Source organism: Humulus lupulus, chromosome X (genome assembly GCF_963169125.1).
Source record: "Humulus lupulus chromosome X, drHumLupu1.1, whole genome shotgun sequence".
Taxonomy (NCBI): Eukaryota; Viridiplantae; Streptophyta; class Magnoliopsida; order Rosales; family Cannabaceae; genus Humulus; species Humulus lupulus.
In genome coordinates, this window is record NC_084802.1 from 238504043 (window position 1) to 238516315 (window position 12273).

The following is a 12273-nucleotide window of genomic DNA, read 5'->3' on the forward strand; positions in this document are numbered from 1 at the left end:
TGAAGGGCACGAGGCATGAGGTGCTGATGGGCGCAGTCAGTAAGTTGGCATCACCTAAGCGTGAGACGGAGGCCACGAGACCATCGAGCCAAAGTTGCTATGGTGCCGCGAGACGCATGTGCGAGATGGTGCTTGGGCACAGTTCATAGGTACGCATCACCTAAGCGCAAGACGGGGGCTGCAACTACATGAGGCGCGAGATGGCTGGAACACTTGCACGAGACGGCACCAGGGCGAGACCCATAGATGCGTGAGACCATGGGGTCTCCATTGAGGTGGGTGAGGCGAGGTGCATGGGCGGTTGGAGCACCTACGCGAGGCCCTCCTGGCCGAGACACCGGTGTGTGCGTGAGGCCCTCCTGGTCGAGACACCAGCGCGCGCGAGAGGCCCTCTTGGTCGAGACACCAGCATGTGTGCAAGGCCACCAGCGTGCGCGTGAGGCCTTCCTGGCCGAGGCATCAGTGCGCGGGGATCCTTGGCTGCATGTGAGGCGTGATGGTCTCATTTAGCATGCGGGTCTCGCCAGGCGTAATGATGCGTTGTTCCTTGGCATAAGGTGACTTCATCTCTAGAAAGGCAGAGACTTACGGGGTTTTACGAGTTTTGGCCAGAACGTGGTCTCATGAGACCTATGGGCACGAGTCCAGTGACATGACTAAGTGACTGTTATCCCTGTGCTCCAACCACGGACTATAGATTTTTTTTCCTTGGTGGATTTTTGGCATCCACAACAGAGAAAATGTTTAGAATAGTTTTCAGGTTTAGAGAAAACTATTGCTTTAGAGAGAGAGTCTGTATTTTTATTTTATAAAAATAATAATCAAGCCTTATTCTAAAAGTCACACACTGTCTGACATATAAAGATATTTAATCTAATTAAATAATCTTTATTTAATTAAAATATCATTCAAATTAAAACTTATTATATTTTTTTCATTTAATTATTTATTTAAATCATATTTAAAAGGAATAATTGAATAAATGATTAAACAAACTTATTTGAAATTCAAATATGAGGGATAATTATCCTTGAGTTAGGCGACACACACTGTACTGTACAATGGGTCGCCCAGCCCTATTATGGTTTCAATAATTTTCTCATTTATTTATTTAATCAACTTTTAAGACAATATATTTATCCCAACATAAATATCAGTTAATTCAAAATTAATTTTATCTTAAAATATCAATTTTAAATTAAATAAATAAATACCATATTATAAATAAGATATTTATTATTCTCTCTCTTTATATTAGTCCAAACAAGATTAATATTAATTTTAACATATAGTTTTTCAAAATAAAAACAATATAGTAAATTAATTAATTCATTCATTACCCATAATTATCACATAATTATTTCCTTTCCATGGAAAATTAATTCCTTTGCAATTTAGTCATTTCTCTTTACAAATCTATCTTTCGACATCCTTACCCTTGACAGTGTAGGACAGAGGTGATCTGGGGACCATGGACCTATAATGCGAAGCTCTAATAAACCAGATCATTAATTAAACTCTTTAATCTAACAATCTTATTTATTAATTTCATGATTACTCCACTATAAATAAGGAATTGCACTCTAAGTATTTATAGAATTATATTTACAGAGTTTTCTCTAGTAGTCCGTTGATATAATAAATATATGTAGTTCTGTCCTCCATTATTAGTTCGTTAATTAGAGCTAGTCAAAATTATCGTTTTACCCTTCTAATTACCTCTTGATCCTTAAGTACCATTAATTCACTAGAGAATAATTAATCTATAATCTAATTATAGATTTTAGCTCAATAACTATTCAGTTCTAGAATCAACCCTTAAGGGAACCAATATTTGATCCGTTAGGAAAGCATGGATTCAAATATTGTAATTCATGTTCCTAGCCATCCATGATATTGAATCTCGAAAAAAAAGTCAATAGCCTAATTATTCTAAGAGACCTTAACGAGTGAATCAAAAGATGTAATGAACATAAACAGAAGTTGATGAATACTCATGATTTAGACTCATCTACAAATGATCATCTATTATGACAAGAATTAAATCTTTACGTCAAATGGCAAGTTTATAAAGATAATTAATTCTCACCGGTCCTGTCATATATAATCTCTATTATATACAACACATTTACTAAGATGTCTATCCACACCAGTAACCTGAATCTAGATTACTTGCATCTCTTATGCATAACAAACGGTACTAGTAACAATTCATTAAAGATTCCTTACTTTAATATGTTACTGACTGTTTTATTCATTATATATGATCTTAATTCTCTCGTATTAATACAAGATCATATTCTCATGAATGAATAGGGAATTTTCTAGATATTATTATATAATTAATTCAACCAATAATTATAACATTCAAAATAATAAAATTATACTTTTATTTAAAACATATAAAATGTCTTTACATGATTTTTAGGCATTAATCCTAACACACCATAGGCGAACCCCAGTCTCCAATGTTCAAGGGGTCCCAGTCGCCAACGACCCAGTTCTTGCCCAGATTGGGAACTGAGAATGGCGAGCCCGCTTTGAACCCAAGAAAGGGGAGCCCCTTCTCTCCAGCCATCGCTGATGCACAACTACTTGACAACTTCAGAATGTCGTTGATGACGACCTACACGGCAAAGAAGATACCTTGGAGCACATCAACAACTTCGAGATTCATGTGGAGATTCACATGGTGTCAGATAATGCACAATGAAAGGTTTTCCCTGCCATGCTGGTCAGAGCCGCGAAGCAATGGTTTTGGAACTATCATCCTAGATCCATTGTCTCCTGAGAACAACTAACTCAAGACTTCTACCATCAGTTCTATGCCGCATGCCTTCATCCTCGTGAGGCAAACCACTCACCAACTTGTAGAAGGGCGAGAAGGAGACTTTGAAGGACAATATCATAAGGTTCCAAGAGGAAGCCGCTCGCGCCAAGACGGTTGGCGACGAGGGGCGTGTAATGGCGATCATGTTCAGCATCATAGTCCAGAGTCTTCTATGGAACAACTTGACTAAGAAGACAACCAATTACATGTGTAACGACCTGACTTTTCTTAACTAGACCGGACTAGGACTTTCCGGGGTCCACTGGACCCTTACGATCAACTTTGGTAAAAATCAGACATTAAAAACTAAATAATCTTAAAGCAACTTTAGAGAATCTTATATTAGAGTACTTTGAAATAAAACATTGTTAGGATGGGATCCCATAGTTTGAAAAACAAAACAAAGTTAAACATAACTTTAAGAAATTGTCTGTGGCCATAGGGCCTTCTTTCAATAAACTAGTAGACATAGAATCTATAAACTGGAGTAGTAATTAATCTTTCCTTTAGCTCCTGAAAACATTGTTCGCATTTATCAGTCACAACAAACTTCTACTGTTTGTGAGTAAGGTTTGTTAGTGGCATTGCCAATTCAGAGAATCGTTCCATGAATCTCTTGTAATAGCCTGCTAGACCGAGAAAACTTCTTACATCAATGGCATTCTTTGGTTTTGTCCAATCCTTGATAGCCTTAACCATAACTGGGTCCACTGCCACTTCATTCATGGTTACCATGTGGCCTAGAAATGCCACTTCCTCTACCCAAAACTTGCACTTCTTCATTTTGGCATATAATTGTTGTTCTTTGAGCCTCTGGAGCATTTTTCACAAATGATCCTCATGCTCCTCCTTTGTCCTTGAATAGTTCAAAATATCATCAATAAAGACGATTACAAACTTGTCCAAATACTCTTTGAACACCCTGTTCATTAAATCCATGAATGTTGCAGGGTTGTTTGTTAGATCGAAAGACATTACTAAAAGCTCATAGTGTCTTTAACGAGTCCTAAAAGAGGTTTCGGGTATATCACTTTCCTTGATCTTAAGCTGATGATATCCCGATCTCAAACCTATCTTAGAGAATACTGGAACCCCTTGTAACTAGAAAAACAAATCGTCGATTCTAGGTAACGAATATTTGATCTTTATCGTCACCTTGTTCAGTTTCCTATAGTCAATGCACGTCCGCATCGATCCATCCTTCTTCTTGACGAATAGCACCGGAGCTCCCCATGGCGAGCAACTGGGTCTAATGAATCCTTTATCAAGAAGCTCTTGCAGCTGCTCCTTCAACTCCTTAAATTCCCAAGGTGCCATCCTATATGGTGCTTTCGAAATTAGGGTTGCTTCTGGTGCTAACTCGATCACAAACTCGATCTCTCGATCCGGGGAAAAACCTGGTAGATCTTCTAGTAACACCTCGGGGTACTCACACACCATTATAATGTCCTCTGACTATTGTGGCATGTTCTTAGTTGTGTCCACTATACTAACTAGGAATGCTTGGAACCCCTTTCCCATCATCCTCTTTTCCTTGAGCGCTGAGATGATTGTCGTTTTCGGTCTCGTACTTTCTCCCTTGAACAGGAACTTCTCTTCCCCTTCGGGTTGAAACACTACGATCTTCTTTCTACAATCGATGTTCGCACTATACTTGGTGAGCTAATCCATTCCAAGTATCAATTCAAACTCATGCATAGCCAACTCAATCAAGTCAGCGTAGAGTTCTCGTCCGTCTATAGTCATCTGCACCGAGCGTACCCATTTCTAGATGTCATCGTCTCTCCAAACGACAACATCGTACTAAAGCCTATCGGGAATACCTCTCTAGGTCTTCCTATTTTCTCTATCATGAACGTTGATATAAAAGAATGGGTAGCACCTGAATCAACTAACACATTGCATAAGAGATTGGTTGTAGGAATCTGACTTGTGACCACCGAGGTACTGGCTTTAGCTTCCTTCTGAGTCAGCGTGAAGACCCGTGCCAGTACAAACTTGTCATCCTGCTTAGGCTCAGCTTCCTTGACTGCCTTGCCTTTGGGGCAATCTTTCTTGTAGTGGCCCTCCTATCCATTTTGGTCCCTTTTGGTTACAAATCTATAACCATTTGTAACCAGCAGGGTCATGCACACACATTCATGCACATGACCACATTTCATCAACCTCATCACATATTCAGCCATGGCCACCCGAACCACGGTTTCTCAACATGGTACCCACGAACTCACTCCCTAGACCACCATGCTCATCACTTCGGCCACCACTAGCACCACCATCACCACCATCGGCCTCCACCCGTGACCACCAAAGCCACGCACGACGAGCCACCATTTCCAACATTTAACCACCACCAACACATCTCAAAGCTCAATATCACACATAACAAACTATCTCCAACCCTTTAATTGATTTTTCTAGTCCCAAAACACTAGTTAAATCCATGCAAAACAGCCCACAAATCCATAGCCAACTTAAGAACAAAAATGAAAAATAATCGGTACCTTAACCTACGTAGGAAATTCATGGATTTGTACCACTTACTGTGGCTGGTTTCTAGTGGTTCCTTCTTCTTTACACTTTAGTCCACAATGCTATGAACATCACCATATAATTCCACATGAATTTCATACTCAGAAACTAAGAGAAAAATCAAGAAAAAGTAGACTCGTACTTACGTTTTTTCTTCGGAACGTTCTTGTGCCAAACTCCCAAGAACACTCTCTCCTTTCCTTTGCTTTCTTCTACAAGAGATTGAGAGACTCTAAGAACTTATTCAAGGTCTTTAATTCAATGGAAACCCAAAGAAATCACTCACCTTGCTCCCTTCTCCTTGGACCCATGCCGTACGAGCACTTCACAAGTACACCGTGCACTTCTTCTTCTTCCTCTTCTTCTTCTCTCTCGACCTCTCCCTAAGACTTGATATGGTTTGAAGTAAATGGAAAAACTGACCCTAACTCTCTCTCATCCAACCTCCAATAACTTCTCATGACCATTCAAAAGATTTTGTTTTCCCACCCAAACATAGTCTATGTGTTTGGCCGAGAACTTAAGGGAGAAACACATTGAATCATGTGCTGAAATTTTGCATGAATTTTATTAAAAAATAATGCATTAAATTAATGGTTAAAATAATTAAAAAATAAACTATGATCTAAGCATTAATGCAACTTTGGTTTAAACTTAATGTCTATGATTTTATGTGAGTCCTTTCAACATAAAATCATGACTTTAATCCCATAAAATTCTACTAGAATTATTTCTAGGCTCTTAGTGAATAAGTCACAAAATTTTAGTCTAAAATGATTCTATGATTTTATGTGGGTCCAAACACATGAAATCATATACTAAAATTCGAAGAAAAAAAAAATGTCCAAAATTCTCTGGTGACACCAATTAAAGTGCTAATATTATTTTAGAGTCTTTAGTAAACTAAATATTTCCCACATTATATTATTATTTCACATCTAAGTCCCCAAACTATAGTCTAAAGCGATCAACTCACATTCTTTAATTAAAAAAAATAATGTTGACGAATTATTATTTTAAACCTTTCTTTTTCCCTTAAAATAAAATACTTCACAATAATTTTCATAAAATAAAAAAAAATCTGGGTTATTACATGATGCTTGATTTTCTGAACTGTGCTGATAAGTTCATCAAGCTAGATAAGACAGTAAAGAATGTGGACCCGACGAAGACTGACATTGTCAAAAGAGCGTCGAGGACCGGAAGGGTAGCGAGAACAACAATAATTGGAAGAGGGAGAGCAGCCAAGTATCCCACAAGCAAGGGCTAGACTACAAGAAGTCCAAGGAGGAGGGGAGACAGCTTATGTTCGAGCCGCCCTTGCGGACCCTACACATAAGGACATCTTCTGCACCGCTTATATCAAATTCAATAATTATTAGGTTGAGATGTATACTATTTTGTTATATCCAAATTTCGACACTTCCACGTGGTGGCCCGCAAAGCGATGACGTGTCAAGACAGAACAGTTGCCACCTGCTGCCATGAGGAGTGGCCCTCGCCACTCTCCCAACCTTATGAAGAGGCAGGACTCGCCAAAGTTGGCCTACTTATCCCATCTCGTGAAGCTAAATAATCTCCAGATGGCCACGCCAACACCGATCGTAAGAAGAAAAGGGCCCTAGCCAGTTTCCCTAGCTAGACACATAAGTCGGACCAACACACATGACAAGAACCAGTTAAGTCGTCATCAGTTGTAGCTGGTCGCTCGAGGCCCTCGCCGGTCACCAGCCATGGTCGCCGGTCGCCAACCTTAGTCGTGGGTCGCTAGCACTGATTGTCGATTGCCAACCCTAGTCGTGGGTTGCCAGCGCCGATCATCGGTCACCAGTGGCCCTCGTCACTTGAGCCTTCTTCCGCACCAGAGTGTGACTTTAACCATTAAATGAATAGTACATGTCGGGTTACCATTTTTGGTGAGACAATGTACCTGTCTCCAGCCAAGTGTACCAAAATTTTGCCTGATCGGGAAACAAGTTGCCACCATCAACTCTTCTCATCTCTGTGGCTATAAATAGTGCAAATTGAAATGTAACAAGGGGGTCCAAGGAACAAGTCACTAACTGTTCATTTTCAAAGAGAGTTCCTACTCTCCATTATTGTAACTGCCCCAAGAACAAGATCAAACTATCTTGTTCTTGAGGGTTCAAAGTTCATAAATATTAGTAACTAAAGTGGATGTAGGTCATCTTTTTTGGGTCGAACCACTATAAATATTTGTCACATTCATTTATTACCACATTTATCTCTCCTTTCTTTGGTTCATTGTTCATCATTAAGTTTCGATTTGAGATTTTACACACAAAACGACTCTTCATACTCTTCATTTATTGTTCATCATTATTGTGCAAGTTGACGAAAAAACGAGTCAACATATTTATAGCAGAATTTGGCGCAAAGAATAATTTAATTATTTTTTTATTATTATTTAAATATTATCTAATAAAAAACAGTACCCTTTCAAAAGTACTAAATAGAAAAATGGAAGCCCACAACTCTCTATGTCCTCTTCTCCTTGCTTAAGACTTTAGAACCATTTCTCTTGTTTTCCTTTCTATAATAGCTGAAACACCATTGAAGAGCATCATTTTTTTAAGCACTTAGTTGAATGAAGTGAGTGAACGACATCTCTATTTATTTGTGATGGACTCCAACCAAACTGAGGATTCCAGATGTCCTACCAACATTTATATGATAAAATAATAACAACAATTGCAGTCTTCATATATATATATATTACTTTGCCTAGGAAAGTGTGTTTTAGTTAAAATATTAATATTTGCATTAGGTGTGTCGTTTGGATTGGGTGTAAAAAATTAGAATAAAAATAAAAGGAGAATCACAAAGACTATTATAAGCTTGTTTTGATTTTATCAAGTTTACGCAACAGCGTGGATCGTAGAAAGAAGTATATTAAAATTGATCCACAGAGACTAATCTTTAAGTTGTTAATTACCGAATACTATTTTTCTTTCCATCAATGTTAAATAATAATAATAGGAAATTTATATAATAAACTTAATTTTTCTAAAAAATTATATTTTTACGGACTCACAGAGCTTTTTTCAATTTTGAGATTTTAAGAGAATTTTTACATTTTTACAGTTTTCCCTGTTTTACGTCTTTTGTGTTGTTTTTAGGTTCATATATAGTTGTTTTCATGTTTTGTTTTAGTTGTTTAAGGTCATGAATAGTTGATTTCTGGTTGTGTTGATGTTTAATTTGTGTTTAGTTGTTTTCAAATATATTTTGATTTTTTTAAAAAAAAAAATTGTGTTAGTATGTAATGGGTTGACTTCCAGTTGTTCGCTAATTGTTGTTTTTCAGTTATTTTAGTATGTGTTAGTATGTAGTAGGTTGATGTCTAGTTGTTGTACAATTATTGTTTTTACTTGTTTTTTTTTAAACCATATTTTTTTAAATAAAAAACTTTGAAAATCGTATTTTTAAAAACTTAAGGTAGTATTTTTCAAAAATAAAATTTGAGACCATAAAAAAGTAAAAAAGAAAAACAAAAAAAATATTATTATGAAAACAAACCCTAATAAAAATTCAAGAAAATAAAGAAAAGTAAATAAAGACTCAAGAAAATAAGAATCTTTCGAGAGATTAAAATATCAAGTTCATAAATACCCCCCTATGTTCTTTCATTATCTTTATATCTAATATTCTAATTGTTAATCTAGGGTTCTTAAATATTCACAAGGTTTACTCAATCACATGTAAATCTAACCAATAGATTAATTAAAATAAGGAATTTAAATCACTCAATAACATTAAGTTTAGCCCTAATTTGATTACCTAGGGTGATTAGGTATATTCCTATTCTAAACACAAATCAACATAACCAAGTCAATATTATGCTATATTGATTGGGTCTAATTTAGATTTTATCTCTCAAGTTCTACATAAACTACTAATTCATTTTCAAATTTGATCGCTATTTTAAAATCATTAAAAGCCCAAATCAATATAAAAAATTAATATGAACATCAAAATAAAGAATTAAAAAGAAAACTTATTTATAAACACATGGTTCCATTAAAGCCCTAGAAAAAGAATTTAGTTCATCATCTTAAAATAAAATACCAAAGAAGAATATCAATTCATGGTTTAAAATTTAAATGGAAAAGATAGAAGAAAATATGAAACTAATGTGTAGATCAGTCTTCAATCTTCAAAATCCAATATTGCCTTGTGTTTTTCTCCCTAAAACTTGCTCTCCACATTCATATTTGTTCTCGAATGATAACACTAATGAAAATTTTAAATCTCTAGAGCTTTAAAAAAAGCCTTTCAATAAGTTTAAATCGCGACACCACGCTAGCACGTGAAATTTTCATGCTAGCGCGCAAAGCTTTCTATCAAAAGTAATTTTCTCGATTCGACATTTATTAGTAAAACATACATAACTTTCCCACCCAAACTTGAAATGAGAGGATTAAATATGATTTAGAAAGTTGAGAAAGAAATCTACATATTTTATTTCACGAGTTTTTCTCAGAAAATACTTGGATCAAAGGAGAAAATAGAGGTGAAGTTCCAAATTTGCGCAAAACGAACCATGCCAGTACACAACTTGAGCAAAAATGTTTCTCAACCTCAAACTTCATATTTTCCTGGGATTTTCCATCATTAATACCAAATTAACTATTAACAATAAAACTTAAATAAAATAAACTTAAAAGACATTAAACTAATCAAAATTCTTTGAAAAAGTAATGAAAACAACTATATTCATAGAGTTAACACACCTCCAAAGTTAAGATTGTTCTTGTCCCTAGCAAACATATAGACAAACTAACAACAATAACACAAACATAAACCATGATTTATGTCTAAAACTCAATTCCAATTTGTATGTATGTGTGTGCAATCAATCTCATCCAAACACTAGTACCTAGATAAATTTATACACAAGAAATATATTTTCATTTCAATATTTTATTTTTCACAATACCACTCCATAAGCTTTTTTTTTCAAACCAATCTCACTAATATAGGCAAACTCAAAATCAATGATCAATAGGACTCTTTAGGCTTGTAATGAATGACTAAGATTACGGTGGATAAGAAGAAAATTTAAGCTTAATTCACACCATAAGCATACAAACCTTCAAACAACATCTTAAAATATTTCTCCTTCACTACCCAATCTTTCATCCTTTTTCATAGAGTTCACCTTCGTTTTTTTACAATTGAGTAACACTCCCTTAAACTTGTTTCATTCTATACTATTTTTTTTCATTCACAAGGAATGTCATTATTTTCCTTTTTTTCTAGAACACATTTTTTTTTCAATCACATATAACATCACAATTTACTTTCTTTTACCATCTTCACATCAGAGTACAACCAAAATTTTCAATATATGCATATGGTGTAGAATAGGATAACAAACAAATTTCTCTTAAGTGTTTAGGAAAAAATATAACATATGTAAGTAAACAAAGAAAAATATCTGAATTTTTTTAGGCTAAAAAATTGTAACTATGGATAAAAAATAATATAGGTTGGCTTCAAAGGCTCAAATGTTCCAAAAATGGCCTATATCATCTCCTTAATTTATGAAACATGTTATTTTGTCTCAATTGCTTTTCAAAATAAGTTCTAAAGTGGAAATTTTTTCTTATTTTCTCATCTTGCATAAACCTTCTCTAAATATTTATAACAAAGTAATCTCAATTATGAGCAAAATTAAAATTGGAAATCAAGTTTAAGCAATAACCACAATAAGAGTTAAGCACACAATTTCATGTAGAATCTATCTTTTTTAGGAAAATATACTAATTTTAATCAATTTCTTATCATTGACCTAATACTATTGACTTAATCAAACTCATAAAAAAAAAAAAACACAAAAAATTAAAACAAACAATACAGAAAAACATGAATTCAAAGAATAAGTATCCCTCCCCCCACACTTGCTTGGTATGTGTGGAATGAAAAGTAATAAGGTAAAAAAAAAAACTCGCTATATGAAGACTCCTCAATTGCTTGATATGTGTGCTTGATGTTCATTGGAATTAATCTGATCGTTTTAGTTTGATCAATTTACTATACTTTGCAAAAACACATAAATAAGTGCCTTTTGCCCATAATATGTTGCATACAATACAACTTGAAGGTTGCCATTATGAATATGTTCAAGCTTAGCAAGTTATAAATTATGTCGGCACGTCACATCAACAACACATGGCTTTGAATAATGAGCTTGGAAAAAGAACATTGCTAGGTCTTAGATGATGTAACATGGTGAAAGTGGAAGTAATAGATAATTTGGAGCACAAATCAATGGCCATATGTGCTTCCTCATCCTCCAATGTCACATTTTTCTCACCTTCACATGGGACCTCCTCAAGTAACCCTTCTGATTGTTTTTCGCTCTCTACTTGCCTATCCATAATCATGATTGTAGTTTTATCTTCAACGAACTCATGATAGACGATGGACACTGTGTCATTCACCACTATGCAATCATTAATCTATTGAGCAGGTGATAACTTCATTTTAGTGTCGTTTTAGAATGCATTTTTGTGGTAATCTTGAGTCTTTATGTGTGTTTTGTGCAAGATTAAGCTTTTGTTTGTCTACATTGTAGGTCGATGCGTAGAATCATGAGAAAAATATAAAAAGAAGAGAAAATGGTTGAAAAACGAAGCTCTTGGTGGTTGTTCGACTCAAAATGATGCTAAGGACGAGTAAAAGTCAATTTGTGATGAAGAAACGAGGCTGAAAGACTTAATTTGAGAAATAATGGAATTAGGGTCACGACTTGAGCTTATAAGTCGCGACTCTAAACAAGTTAGAAACACAAGTCTGCTTAAAGGAATTAGTGTCGCGACTTGCCCTTATAAGTCGTGGCGCAAGGGGAAGTCAGAGGCTAAGCAAGGGGACATTATGGACACGGG